The sequence below is a fragment of the Eucalyptus grandis genome, chromosome 9, assembly GCF_016545825.1.
Source record: "Eucalyptus grandis isolate ANBG69807.140 chromosome 9, ASM1654582v1, whole genome shotgun sequence".
In the NCBI taxonomy this organism is placed as follows: domain Eukaryota; kingdom Viridiplantae; phylum Streptophyta; class Magnoliopsida; order Myrtales; family Myrtaceae; genus Eucalyptus; species Eucalyptus grandis.
The window spans coordinates 10,983,165-10,997,090 of NC_052620.1; the positions used below are offsets into that span (position 1 = coordinate 10,983,165).

At 42.6% G+C, this 13,926-nt stretch overlaps 2 pseudogenes; both read left to right on the top strand.

The window, feature by feature from the left end:
• Positions 1-1,258: 1,258 nt before the first annotated feature.
• On the top strand, positions 1,259-4,043 carry LOC120288383 (annotated as a pseudogene).
• Positions 4,044-9,510: 5,467 nt separating this feature from the next.
• LOC120288384 lies at positions 9,511-13,384 on the top strand (annotated as a pseudogene).
• The last annotated feature ends 542 nt before the right edge of the window (positions 13,385-13,926 follow it).

The window sequence follows — 13,926 nt, forward strand, 5'->3', positions numbered from 1 at the left end:
GAAATGGAATTACCCCTAAACAATAACTTTGGATGTATAATGCTCATGAACATCTTATGGATCATAACCTTCTTGAAGTAGAAAATTTAAACTTTACATAATGATAAAAACAAGGTCACAAGATAAAATTTTGACCTAGGAAGTGGCTCAATACAAACAAGGAATTGTTCTATGGAGGTCCCCTATAGCAGCATGAAAAGTAATGCCAAATCTTCAAAGAGAAGGTAATAGATGATGCAAGCTGTGGCTCAATACAAACAAGAAATGGTTCTATGGAGGCCTACCATAGCAGCATGAAAAGTAACACCAATTCTTCTAAAGAAAGCTAATCGATGTCACAAAGGAGGGAGGATAATACATCCACAAAACATTACTTTATAGGAAAATTAAGGAAACATAGCTAGAGGATGCATTTGTCCCCTTCTATGTTGAGAATTTTGATTTTCTTATTTTTTTCTTTTAGTGTTTTTTTTTTCGGAGTCTAATGCCCTCTATTTTAAGAAATATAACTAAGTTGCTGAATCTAGATACTTTTAAATTTATCGGCTGGGAAAGTGGCGTCAGGAAGGTTGGGCGAGTGAGCGACCTCCACCGGGGGGACGAGCAGCGTCCAGCGGCAACGTCGATGGCGAGCGGCAAGGTGAGCAGGGGGTAACGGCATCCAGTGGTGGCATCGAGGGAGGCAAGGGCGGGACGAGTGCGGGCTGACTGTGGTGCAGTGGCAGGATGAGTAGCGTTCAGCAACGGCGTCGAGGGACAACGGCATTCGGCGGCAGCATCGAGGGCGAGCAACGTCCGGCGGTGGCATCAAGGGTGAGCAGCGTCGACGACGGGGCTGAGGCAGAGAACAGGAGAAGACTCAGAGGAGAACTGTGACGTGTGAACTAAGGGTAAACATTAAACTTGATTGGGGGCCATTTTTTGGAACCACGAACCGTTGGTTCCCAGAAAAAGGGAACCGGGAACCGAAACATTTCTTTTTAGAACAGGGAACCAGAGGGGAACCGAATTGGACCCTTTGGTTCTCGGATCTACCTACGAACCGTGCTCACCCTTAATTTTTTATAATTCTGAAAGGCCATCCGACCCGACTCGAATTTAGAAGATATGGATCTGGAATGGCCGTCCCTTGGAGACAACCTGACCCAACTCGAAGGCCCGAATTAAGAAGATCTGGATTCGGAAAAGCCGGTCCCTCGAAGACCCGACCTGACCCGAAATGACCCATTTTCCCTTCCCACCCTCTTTTCTTTCCTGCATGCGTAGAGGAGAGAGGACTCGAGAAAGTTACTCGGGGAAGAAGGAAGCCGTGGAAGAAGCTCCAAGCTCGCCGCCACCGCCATTGCCGCCGCCGATCGGCGACCCGCTGACCAACCCATTCACCTCCTTCTTGTCCCTGGACGACCTTGCCAATGAGCTCGCCTCCCTTGAGGACCTCGCCAAGCACGGCTCTTGGCGGTCCGTCCTCGACAAGGTCGCCCGCGCCCGGTCCCTCTCCCTCCTCCGCCACCCCCACGACCACCTCGCCTACCTCTCCTACAATGCCCTCGCCCTCACCAAGCTCCACTGCTTCGCCGATGCCGCCGCCGAGCTCGACTCCCTCCAGGATCTCGAGTCCCCCGAGTACAGGTACGAGTCCTACCCACAAATCTACCCGGGCTGGTCCGACTTGATGGTGCCCTTCTACCTCCGGTGGCTGAACTGCGTGATCCCGATCAAGTTGGGCACCCGCCAGGAGGTTTGGATCGGTTCTACGCGCTTCTGGATTTCGTCAGAGGAAATTGGAGGAGAGAAGGAACAAGGGTTTGTCCGAGGAGGACGAGTCGGTGAGGGCTCGGAGGAGGAGGAGGTTCTGGTGATGAATGGCATCGTGGGTAATCATTTAAGTAATAAGGAGTTCAGTGCGTGCTTGGATTTGATCAGGGATATGTTTAGGAGGGGTTATTCGGAGGACCCCGTTTTGGTCTCGAGGTTGGAATCTATTCAGGTGCAGATCGGAATCTGGAGAGCGCGAAGAGCTCATTTAAGCAGATCGATGGGATGGTGAACGAAGGGAAGGGTCATGGGTCGTTGAGTGAGGTTGACCTGAAGAATCTCGTGAACAGAAATAAGGCCTTGTTGTATTTGGTGGCGACGGATTATGTGTCGGCTGTGAGGGAGTATGAGCAGTGTATTGAAAGAGATGATTTGGATGTGGTGGCGATCAACAATAAGGTGCTTTGTTTAATGTATCTAGGGACTTGTCGGATTCAATCGAGGTGCTGGAGAACGCGCTTGAAAGGGTTCCTACCGTTGCTTTGAATGGGTCTCTCGTAGTAAACCTGTGTAGTAGGTACGAGTTGACGTATGTCAATCACTCGGATATTATTTAATAATCATTCTGTTTGTGGAAATAATTTTGATAGAAAATGATTCTATTTTATTTTGTTCTTTAGAATAGTTTTTAAACATTTTAAGGTATTTGGTAATTGCTCAAAATTTATATTCTCGAAATATTATTATATTTGGCACCGTACTCGAAATTTCTAATCCGAACCATTTTCTTTTAATTTTTAATGATTTTATTTACTTTTTTTCTTTTTTTTCTTTTCTTTCTCTTCTTCTTCAACCTTTGGCCGGTCATTAGTAGTCGGGCAAGGCTCGGCCAAACCTTGCCAGATTTGGGCTTGGCTGAGCCTCACTTGGTCGGGTAAGGCTCCCCTAGCCACCGGCAAGCTTTGCTCAGTTATGGTTGGGGGAGGCCCAGGTGAGGCTCGCTGGTGGTTGGGCGAGCCTCCGATGGCTCGCCGAGCCTGAGCCAACTGGTCACCAATGATCGGCGGTGGTGGATGGTTGCGGCATCAATTGATGGTGGCGGTGGTGGAAGAAGAGAAGAAAAAGAGAAGAAGGAAAAAGAGAACAAATAAATCTAGGTTTGCTTGATTTTGGTATTGTTCGCGGGAACAAAGAAGTAACTTTTTTCTTACTTCTTGACTAAGTAGCACGGACATGCGACACAGACACGCGACACGACACGTTGACACACTATTTCTTAAAAATAGAGAATTCCGAGATGTTGGGACGTTGTATATTAAATAAATATTTTTATTTTTAATTAATTGAATTCAAATTAAGTATATTTATTTTTGAAATTATTTTTAATCTCATTTATTTATTTTTATTAAAAAAAAATCCCCACTAGGGTCCCCCACTCTCTTTTTCCCTTATCCATTTCCTCCAACCCTCAAATTTATTTTCCTTTCCCTCCCCACCATCGTCCATTCCCCCACCCCCAAATTTACTTTTTTTTATCTTTCCCTCCAACCACCGTCGATTTCCCCACCTGTCCCTGTCACTTTCCTTCCCCCAAAATACGTGATGACCCATTAGACTCCCATTTTTTTTAATTATTTTTAGTTTCTTATCAAAACCCTAGCTCCTTTACTCCTCCTCGCTACTCGCGATCCTTCCTCTTCTCCTCCTCCCGATCCTTCTCCTTCCTTGCCACTCACTGCACTACCCCCTTCCTTGCCGCTCGCTACTCGCCGCACAACCGCCTTCCTCTCATCTTCCTCTCGCCTTTGGTCCTTTCTCCCTCGCAGCTGCAACCTCGTCGGATCCATCGCAGCAACACAGTGGAGGCCCTCACCTCAGTCTATGCTTGGCCATCTCTCGCCGTTGCTCACGGTCTGCTCCCTCCCGGACATGTGTGTCGAAGCGTGTCGGGCAAAGGTTGACCACGTGTCGGAAAATTGACACGCGTTGACCACGTGTCCGACCGTGTTCGAGCATGTCGACGTGTCCGACATGCTCCAACATGTGTTGGACACAACACAGAAACACGGACAACATGCTTCATAGCTTCTTGATTCTGTTTCACATCCATTTTTGGGAATACAAATTTACCAAACGAATTTTTATTTCACATCTACTCATGCAAAAAAAAAAAAAAAATAGACATTGTTATTATTTGGCAAATTGTCAAACGCGTCCTAAAAGACTTTTAGTAATTGAATTGCGCAAGTGGCTCCTATGATTTTGATTCATCGTGTACCAGGATTTGATGGTACTATCTCGTCCACTGTCATACGATAGTTTTCTTACTAATGTCATCCAAGGGGCCAGGGTGATTTGGGGGTTGGGTTGGGGTAATCGGCACTAGTAGGCCCTCAGCCTTGGAGTTCAACGGATAAATCAGTTTGACTCATCACCATTGGGTATATAGCGACAATTTAGCAATATTGAGGGGTGGGATTGAGAAAATATATGATGACGGACTAATTATCTTCCTTCTTTCTAGGTAAGCTCAAAAAATATATGTATAAGTGGTGGTCCCAATATAGTTTCAAGCAACCAGCATCTTCAAACAAATTATGGACACCAGACTTGAGCTTGACTTATAATAATGAATGCGTTTGTTATGTGTTGATTTCCAGATAAAAGGCAATGTTGATCTCATCTAATTCTTAGAATGCGGGATAGGCTTGCCGTCTAGGATTTCCGATGCAACAACCAATACCATTGACTAGACGAGAGCTATGTGGCCAAAGAAGATGCGTTCCACTGGTATAACATTGCCTAATTCATCAAAAAGAGATCCACCGATGTGCCACAAAATAGCCCCTCTATGGCGATCAAAGGCGGGATTCAATAAAAGTGAAGGCTCATGTTGGCGAGGAAACCCAAAAAGAGTACCTCTTCATGATCTTAGACGAACAAGAATTTGATTACCGCAACATAAGTATGTGATGTCCCTTATGGGTACAGGGGACTTTCATCAAGCACCACATGCACAAACAGAGCTGCAAAGTCAAAGCATTTGTGACATAGAAAGTGTGTCCTTAACTCGAGTCTCTCTTATCATTAAATCTCTAGCGACGATGGACATCACAAAAATGCACAAAGTTTTCCCTAGACACACTGGGTTCGTTTCGTTCAACTTTAGGAAAATGCAAAGCCATTTCCCCAGTATCTTATGAAAGCAATAATGTTTAGATAATTTATTTTGGAGTATATTTTATAAAGCAATTTTTTAAGTGAAAGGAAAAAAAAAAAAAAATAAAGAAAAATAAATTTGGATGAGCATCGGCAGAGGCAGGGGTTGTGCGAGCTTTGCCAGCGTTGACCATAGGCCAGCATCAATGGTGATCAGAGGTGACTGTCGGCTGTGGTCGTGCAAACTAGCTTAAACCGTGAAACTTATATCCCGGTACACTGCAAAGAAACATAGCGCAGACACAGACAGAATTGCCAACATAGACACTAAAAAAGATTCATGCAGCGTCGAATCGAGTCATGGAGACTAATTCGCGGGGCGCAACTAATCTAGGCCGTGGGTAAATATGGCATCCCAAAATTCAAAATCAAGCTATAAGGTGTTAAAGCCTCTAATTAGGTAATGAAATTACCTATGGTTTATGCTTTAGCCATTAGTCTCTTTTTAAGATTAGGTGATTTGTGCTTATGTTTATGAGATTCTAAATTAGAGATGATGATAATATATTCTTGGCCATGCACCTTATGAATTAAATAAAAAGTCACAAGACTTTGGCCATGTGGAAGTTAAAATTTAAAATTTATAGAAGAAATTATGAAAAGGGGAAAATTTAAATTTTTATTAGGATGGACCTTAGGCCCATTGGCCTAAGCTTTAGTGGGCCAAGCTAGTTGGCCCAATAGGAGCCCACGGTGGGGCTGTCGACCGGCCCATTGAGGCCCAAGGAGGTGTGGCCGTCGGCCACAAAAAGGAGGCCCAAGAGAAGGCCCAAGCCCAAGCCCAAAAGCCCAAGCCCATTATGCATGCATTGAGACAAGTGGCACAAAGGAAGATGGCATGCATTGGCTAATTACGAGGCAAGCAATGATTACTAATGATGAGGATTAGGAGGGATACAAGGGGAGAGAGAGAAGGGTGGTCGGTTCATTCACCCAAAGAGAGTGAGAGGGAGAGAGATTTCAAGAGAGAGGGAGAATGACCGAGAGAGGAGGAACCAAGGAGGAGCCGCCGTCCGACCGCCGTGCTCGCCGCCGTGTGCCGCCGTCCATCCGGTCTAGAGGCAAGTGGGAGTCCTCTAGCTGCTCTTTCATGTGTTTTTGTTACATTTATGGTTGATATAGTGTCGAGTTTGGGTGATTAGGTGAGGAAAACCGAAGTATGGATGGATTGTTCTTGGGTGGTATGGCTGTTTTCGCTTGAACAGTTTGAGTCAGAATGTTGTGTAAGCTTGCATGCATGTTTGGAGTCCGATTTTGGCTTTGATATCTTCATGAAAGTTGTAGATAACATCTTGAAATACAACATACTAAAATTTCGTGGAAAATGATGGATATTGGAGGGGTTAAACTCTCATCCTACGGAGACCTCAGATCTGGAACGATTTTACTGACCTCTTGTTGGATTTGTGGTTGCATGTTGATTTGTGCTAAGAATATTTCATCGATCTCTTCATGAAAGATGTAGGGGACATCTTAAAATACAACATACTCAAATTTGAAGTGAAATTAACAAGTATAGCCTAGTAAATCGACTAGATCTTGAAGACGGTAATTCTGGAGATGTATTTCGGGACACCCGAGACTTCATGGACTTAAATGACGACTATACTCTGGTTATTTGACTTAGATCTCTGAATTAAACTTGTAGATAAAATATTTATGTATAACATATCCAAATTTCAGAGGAAAACAAAGATATTAGGTAGGTGAAAACTCAGTATTTCGGAGAAGCATGCACTGGATGATGCGGTAATGGATCCAGAAGCTTCGTGAGACTGTAGAAATTAATCTAAAAAGAATCTCGCTTGGAAGTCTTCATGAACGATGTACGACATTTTCTTGGCTATAATTCGGTAAAATTTCGTAATTTTTGGAGGTCGTATGGATATTTTAATCGAATTTCTTCAAAGACTGTGCATTCTGATTTCACCCGAAAATGACATGCCATTTTGTGAGAATTGTGAAATTTTGTGAAATTCTATTTGGCCATGTATTTTGCATGAAATTAATATTCTATTGTCTTGTTTATCACTTGCCTTAATTTTTATAATTTATAGATATTAAATTTAATATTGTTGAAAATAACAAAAGCTGGAATTTAAATAAATGAAAAAGGGCATGAAAAATGGATTATTTTATTGGCCATAAATTCCATTAAATTTATTTCATAAATAATTATACCATGTAGCATGTATGATGAGGTCTTGATGTATGCATGACATTGAATTGACATACATGTATGAATTCCATGCCAAGTATGACTTGTTTGATGTCACGTCATATGCCATGCTAAATTAAGACTCAAATTGGTAAACATGGATAATGGTAAATGAGGAGGTGGTTGTGGTGGAGGATGATGCCCGGAATGTGGGGGGCCAGATGCCCGGTGGCCTGGAATGGCTGAATGCCGGAGGTTTTTCTCGCATGGGATGCTAGTGTATAATATGAGATGAAATTGATGATCCGATGAGGGATGATGTGGTGATCAAATTGAAAGTTAAAAGTGGAAATCAAACCATGATGATGATATATGACATGGCATGATGATATGCATGATTGATATGCATGATGATGATGATGATGATATATGACATGGCATGATGATATGGCATGATGATATGCATGATGATGATGACATGTGTGATGTGATGATGCCATGATGATGATGACATGTGTGATGTGATGATGCCATGATGATGATGACATGTGTATGGTATAATGATGTCATGCATATGATGATGATGACATATGTGTAATATAATAATGTCATGATGATGACTATATGAGTATGACATGATGATACACATGTATGTGTTATGATTGTGATGATGATGCATGATTAGTATGCGCATGGCTTCAAGGTAAGTAATGCCTGGAATGCATGTATGATTTGTATGATGCATTGAGTGGTTATTGGATTTCCTTTACCTGCTGAGTGGTTGTACTCACCCCTTTTGGGGACCAACATTTCAGATTAGCAGCATGCCGCTCCCTGCCATCACGCGGGGTATATTTTACGGTCTACCATCCGATGTAGAGGTCGAGTGCGCGGAGATTGATTGTCCCTCTATTCCTGGACTGACTTTTATTCGAGTGCGTTGTCTAGTGATGTACGACGTGGGCTGGCGGGGGCCTGTCATTCGAGGGTTCATATTCGTCCATGTTCGTCGAGATGGAGCGATGCGAGGGATGTTGCCGCCACCACCGCCTGATGCACCGGGTTGGGTGTGAGGCCCGTGCGTGACGAGTAGGAGCTGGATCTTTTTGGGATAGTTAGCCGACACTGATCATGGGGGTTGTGTACGTGAGATGTAGAGGGTCGAGGTTCTTTTTGGGGTTTAGGCCGGACGTGGCGAGTCTGGCTTTCTCCTTTTGATGTATCGACCCAAAGAAGTCTCATCTTGAAAATATATGTAAATAAAGTGCCGTGGCTTGTCTTTAAAATCAATATGATTAGTGGTGTGTATTTGTATCATGGTTGGTAGGGGAAGAGATGGTGATGTTTTAATTTGCTTCCGCTAATGAGTTGCGCTGGGACCGTTTTGTTTAAAAAAAAAAATGTATCTATGAATTACGGCGCTTCTTCTAAGGAGAAAGGTAATAAGGTGTAACATTGGCCTTTGGTGGCGACCTACGAAGGTTCGGGGTGCCACGGCCGCCCTTTTGGTATCAGAGCGAGTGGTTATAGGTGGAGTGATAAGGAGCCTCATTTGGAAATTGAGGAACATGATGACAATGCACACCATAGGATATAAAATGAAATAATTGAATAACGGGTGATGAGTGTTCACTCGTAGATCCCTAGCAGTTTATTTTGAGTTGCCTTTAGGTACCAGTAACATGCATATGTTACTTATGTAGTAGTAGTAGTTGCTTTGAATGGAGACAGTGACTCTCAAATTATTCCTGAGGCAATGCTTGGAAATTGCAGGAAAGTCATGGTGCGAGCTGGAAGTGCTCATCCATCGAGGGCTGAAGCCTGCTGCATGGGCTGAACCCGAATGGAAGACATCCTGTAGGCATTGGCCAATATTGGAAATCTGATGGAAAGGCAGGCGCAGCAACAGCCTGGAGCAGAACGCCGTACTCAAGGATTGGTGGAGCAATTTTTGAAGTTGAAGCCACCTAAGTTCAATGGAATGGGAAGTCCTGAGGAGGCGGAGCAATGGATTAATGGGATGGAACGAATTTTCCGGCTATTGGACTGCATTAATGCTGAGAAAATAGTTTTGGCAAAGTACCAACTGGAGGGAAATGCGAAGTTTTGGTGGAGAGCTTCGAAGGACATAATCTTTCCACTAGGTATTGATGTTAACTGAGAGGAGTTTGTTAGAGCTTTCAATAGGAAGCATTTTTCTGATTGTGCTAAGGATAGGAAGATTACAAAATTTGTCCAGCTAGAACAAAAGGAGTTGACAGTAGATCAGTATGAGGCTAGATTTTCTGAATTGTCTAGATATGCTCCTAGATTGATTGAGGATCAGGAGGAAAAGGCTAAGAGATTCTGAAAGGATTAGGACTGACATTAGAAAAGCAATGGTGCCTTTGAACATAAGAGATTATAATGAGATTTATGAAAGGGCGCAGTTAGTGGAGCATGAACTGTTAAGACAGCGGTCAGAGTTTAAGAAACCATTGAATTTTAATGATGTGAGAAGGGGTAGGAGACCTTATTCTTGTCAAGGTCAGATCTAGAATGTGAAGAAGAAGAGTAATTTTGGAAATCCTGGAGGAGCAAGAAGTGGTATGAATATAGGGAAAGCACCCTATCAGCCTGGTGTTTGTCAAAAGTGTAATGGACGCCATGGCCCAGGACCTTGCAATGGACAACCGAAGTGTTTTGGTTGTGGACAAGTGGGTCATCTTAGGAGAAGTTGCCCACAAGAGAGGTCGCAAGTGAGTGTTGGCTCGATGCGACAGGGATATCAGAGTGCTATTAAGTCAAACCCACAAGGAAATCCTCCGAGGCCACCAACACAAGGAAGGGTGTATGCAGTCACCCAGGAGGAAGCGGAAGCTTCCAAAAATGTTATCTCATGTACGATCCTTATTAATGGTGAAAAGGCATATGCATTGTTTGATACGGGTGCAACACATTCATTTGTGTCTGAAAGATATAAACGTTCGAATAAGATAGAAGTTATGCCTCTTGAGACGCCTCTTTGTGTTTTCACGCCTTTAAAGGATATGGTATTGTCTACCCTGGTGTGTAGAAATTGTAAGATATCAATGGAAGGAAAGGATATGGAAATAGACTTGGCTATAATGGCCATGTATGATTTTGACGTTATTATAGGAATGGACTGGCTTCATAAGTATCGGGTTAGAATGGATTATTACAGAAGAGTGATTCAATTCGTTTTAACTGATCAGTCTAGTTGTGAATTTTTAGGAGGTCGAGACCCATCTTCTGTAGCACTTATTTCGCGGTAGAAGCACATGAAGTTACTTGACAAAGGATGTCAAGGGTACTTAGCCATAGTTAGAGATTATGCAAGGGAGGAGCCTAAAATTGAGGAAGTTCGTGTAGTTAATGAATTTCAAGATGTCTTCCTTGAGGAATTGCCTGGATTGCCGCCAGAGCGGGAAATTGAGTTTGAAATTGAGTTAATGCCTGGAACAGGACCAATATCAAAAGCCCCATATAGGATGGCCTTAGTCAAATTAAAGGAGTTGAAAGTGCAATTACAGGAGTTGCTTGACAAAGGATTCATTAGACCAAGTGCTTCACCTTGGGGTGCACTGGTCTTGTTTGTGAAAAAGAAAGATGGATCGATGCGCTTGTGCATTGATTATAGGCAGCTGAACCATGTGACCATTAAGAATAAGTATCCTTTGCCTAGAATTGATAACCTATTTGACCAACTCCAGGGAAGTTCGGTCTTCTCTAAGATTGACTTAAGGTCGGGATACCATCAGTTGAGAATTAAGAAGGAGGACATTCCTAAGACTGCGTTTAGGACTCGTTATGGACACTACGAGTTCCTTGTTATGCCATTTGGATTGACTAACGCGCCGGCTGCATTTATGGATCTGATGAATAGGATATTTCAGCCTTATTTAGACCAGTTTGTGATTGTATTTATTGATGATAATCTGGTATATTCAAAAGGGCCTAAAGAGCATGAGCAACATTTGAGGATAGTTTCTGATTACGAGAGAGCATAAGTTGTATGCTAAGTTTAGTAAGTGTGAGTTTTGGTTGGACCATATAATATTTTTAGGACGTGTGGTGTCAGGAGAAGGAATTGCAGTAGACCTGGCAAAAGTTGAAATGGTAGTGAATTGGCCGAGACCGACAACACCTACTGAAATACGAAGTTTCTTAGGACTAGCTGGTTATTATAGGAGGTTTATTGAAGGATTTTCAAAGCTGGCAGGACCTTTAACTAAATTGACCCGAAAGAATGTAAAATTTGAATGGAATGGGGAATGTGAAAGGAGTTTCTAGGAGCTCAAAAGGAAATTGACTTTAGCTCCAATTCTGACTATACCTACTAGACCTGATGGTTTTACAGTGTATAGTGATGCATCTCACAAAGGACTAGGATGTGTGTTGATGCAGCATGGCAAGGTCGTAGCCTATGCATCTAGACAATTGAAACCCCGTGAGCTAAATTACCCGACGCATGATTTAGAACTAGCAGCTATAGTGTTTGCCTTGAAGATATGGAGACACCATTTGTATGGAGAGAAGTTTGAGATTTATATGGATCATAAGAGTTTGAAGTATCTATTCTCACAAAAGGAGTTGAATATGAGACAAAGGAGGTGGATGGAGTTGTTAAGGGATTATGATTGTGAGATAAGATATCATCCAGGGAAAGCAAATAGAGTAGCGGATGCTCTTAGTTGTAAGTCAGCTATGGAAATGGCCAGTTTGAGGATTGCAGAATGGGAATTGTTAAAGTCTGTAGCAGACTCGGAATTTAAATTGGAAACGGATTGTCTTACTAGTATGCTTAGTGCATTAAGTATAGAACCTAAGATTATTCAGAAAGTTAAAATCCTGCAAGAATCTGACCCAAAGATTTTGAAAGTGAAAGATGCGATGTCTTTAGGAAAAAGACCGGAATTTCAAGTCTCTGATGATGGAATAGTAAGATGTCAAGGACGACTTTGTGTTCCCGACAATGAGGAATTAAGGAAGGAAATTTTGTCAGAGGCACATAAGAGTAATTATAGTATCCACCCAAGTAGTACAAAGATGTACAGGAATTTGCGTCAGCAGTTTTGGTGGAATGGTATGAAGACATATACAGCTAAGCACGTTTCTCAATGTTTGACGTGCCAGCAAGTAAAAGTGGAGCATCGTAAACCCGCAAGACTCTTGAGACCATTAGACATTCCAGAATGGAAATTGGAGCATATAACGATGGACTTTAGTGCAAGGATTGCCAAGGACATCAAGTGGCCATGATTCTATTTGGGTTATAGTGGATCGTTTAACTAAGTCGGCTCATTTCTTAGCGATTCGCATGGACTACTCAATGGATAAGTATGCGGACATGTATGTAAGTCAAGTGGTACGCTTACATGGTGTTCCAGTGACCATTACTTCAGATCGGGATTCGAGGTTTACTTCGAACTTTTGGCGAAGTCTTCAAATTGCATTAGGGACTAAGCTTCAGTTTAGTACTGCTTTTCATCCCCAGACATATGGTCAATCAGAAAGAGTGATCCAAATATTAGAGGATATGTTAAGGGCTTGTGTAATTGATTCCAAAGGAAATTGGGATGAAAGATTGCATTTGATAGAGTTTGCTTATAATAATAGTTTTTAGAAAAGTATAGGCATGGCTCCCTATGAAGCATTATATGGAAGGAGATGTAGGGCTCCTGTTTGCTAGAACGAAGCAGGTGAGAGGAAATTGACAGGACCTGAACTGGTACAAGTTACCACTGAGTGGCTGTTGAAATTATTAGAGAAAGACTTAAAACAGCTCAGAGTAGGCAGAAAGGCTACGCAGATAGGCGTAGAAGGCCTTTGGAATTTAGTGTAGGAGACCATGTATTCCTTAAGGTATCTCCAATGAAAAGAATATCTCGATTCGGGATGAAGGGTAAGTTAAGCCCTAGATTTGTTGGACCTTTTGAAATACTCGAGAGGCTAGAGGATGTAGCTTATCGCTTAGCGCTACCTCCTAAGTTAGAAAATCTGCACGATGTGTTTCAAGTATCGATGTTGAGAAAGTACCAGCCGGATCCTGGTCACATACTCGATCATGAAGCCATCAAAGTGGATGAGAAAGTAACGTACATTGAAGAGCCTGTGCAGATATTGGATCGAAAGGAGCAAATTCTTAGGACTAAGAAGATTCCTCTAGTTAAGGTGTTATGGCGACATCATGATATGGAGGAAGCCACATGGGAAAGTGAGGATCAAATGAAGGAAAAATACCCTTATTTGTTTCAAGAAGGCAAGAGTGGTGTCTAATTTCGAGGACGAAATTCTCTAAGGATGGGAGACTTGTGGCATCCCAAAATTCAAAGTCAAGTTATAAGGTGTTAAAGCCTCTAATTAGGTAATGAAATTACCTATGGTTTATCTTTAGCCATTAGTCTCTTTTAAGATTAGGTGATTTGTGCTTATGTTTATGAGATTCTAAATTAGATAGATTAATGATGATAATCTATGCTTGGCCATGCACCTTATGAATGAAATAAAATGCCACAAGAATTTGGCCATGTGGAAGTTAAAATTTAAAATTTATAGAAGAAATTATGAAAAGGGGAAAATTTAAATTTTTATTAGGATGGGCCTTAGGCCCATTGGCCTAAGCTTTAGTGGGCCAAGCTAGTAGGCCCAATAGGAGCCCAAGGTGGGGCTGTTGACCGGCCCAGTGAGGCCCAAGGAGGTGTGGCCGTCGGCCACAAAAAGGAGGCCCAAGAGAAGGCCCAAGCCCAAGCCCAAAAGCCCAAGCCCATTATGCATGCATTGAGACAAGTGGC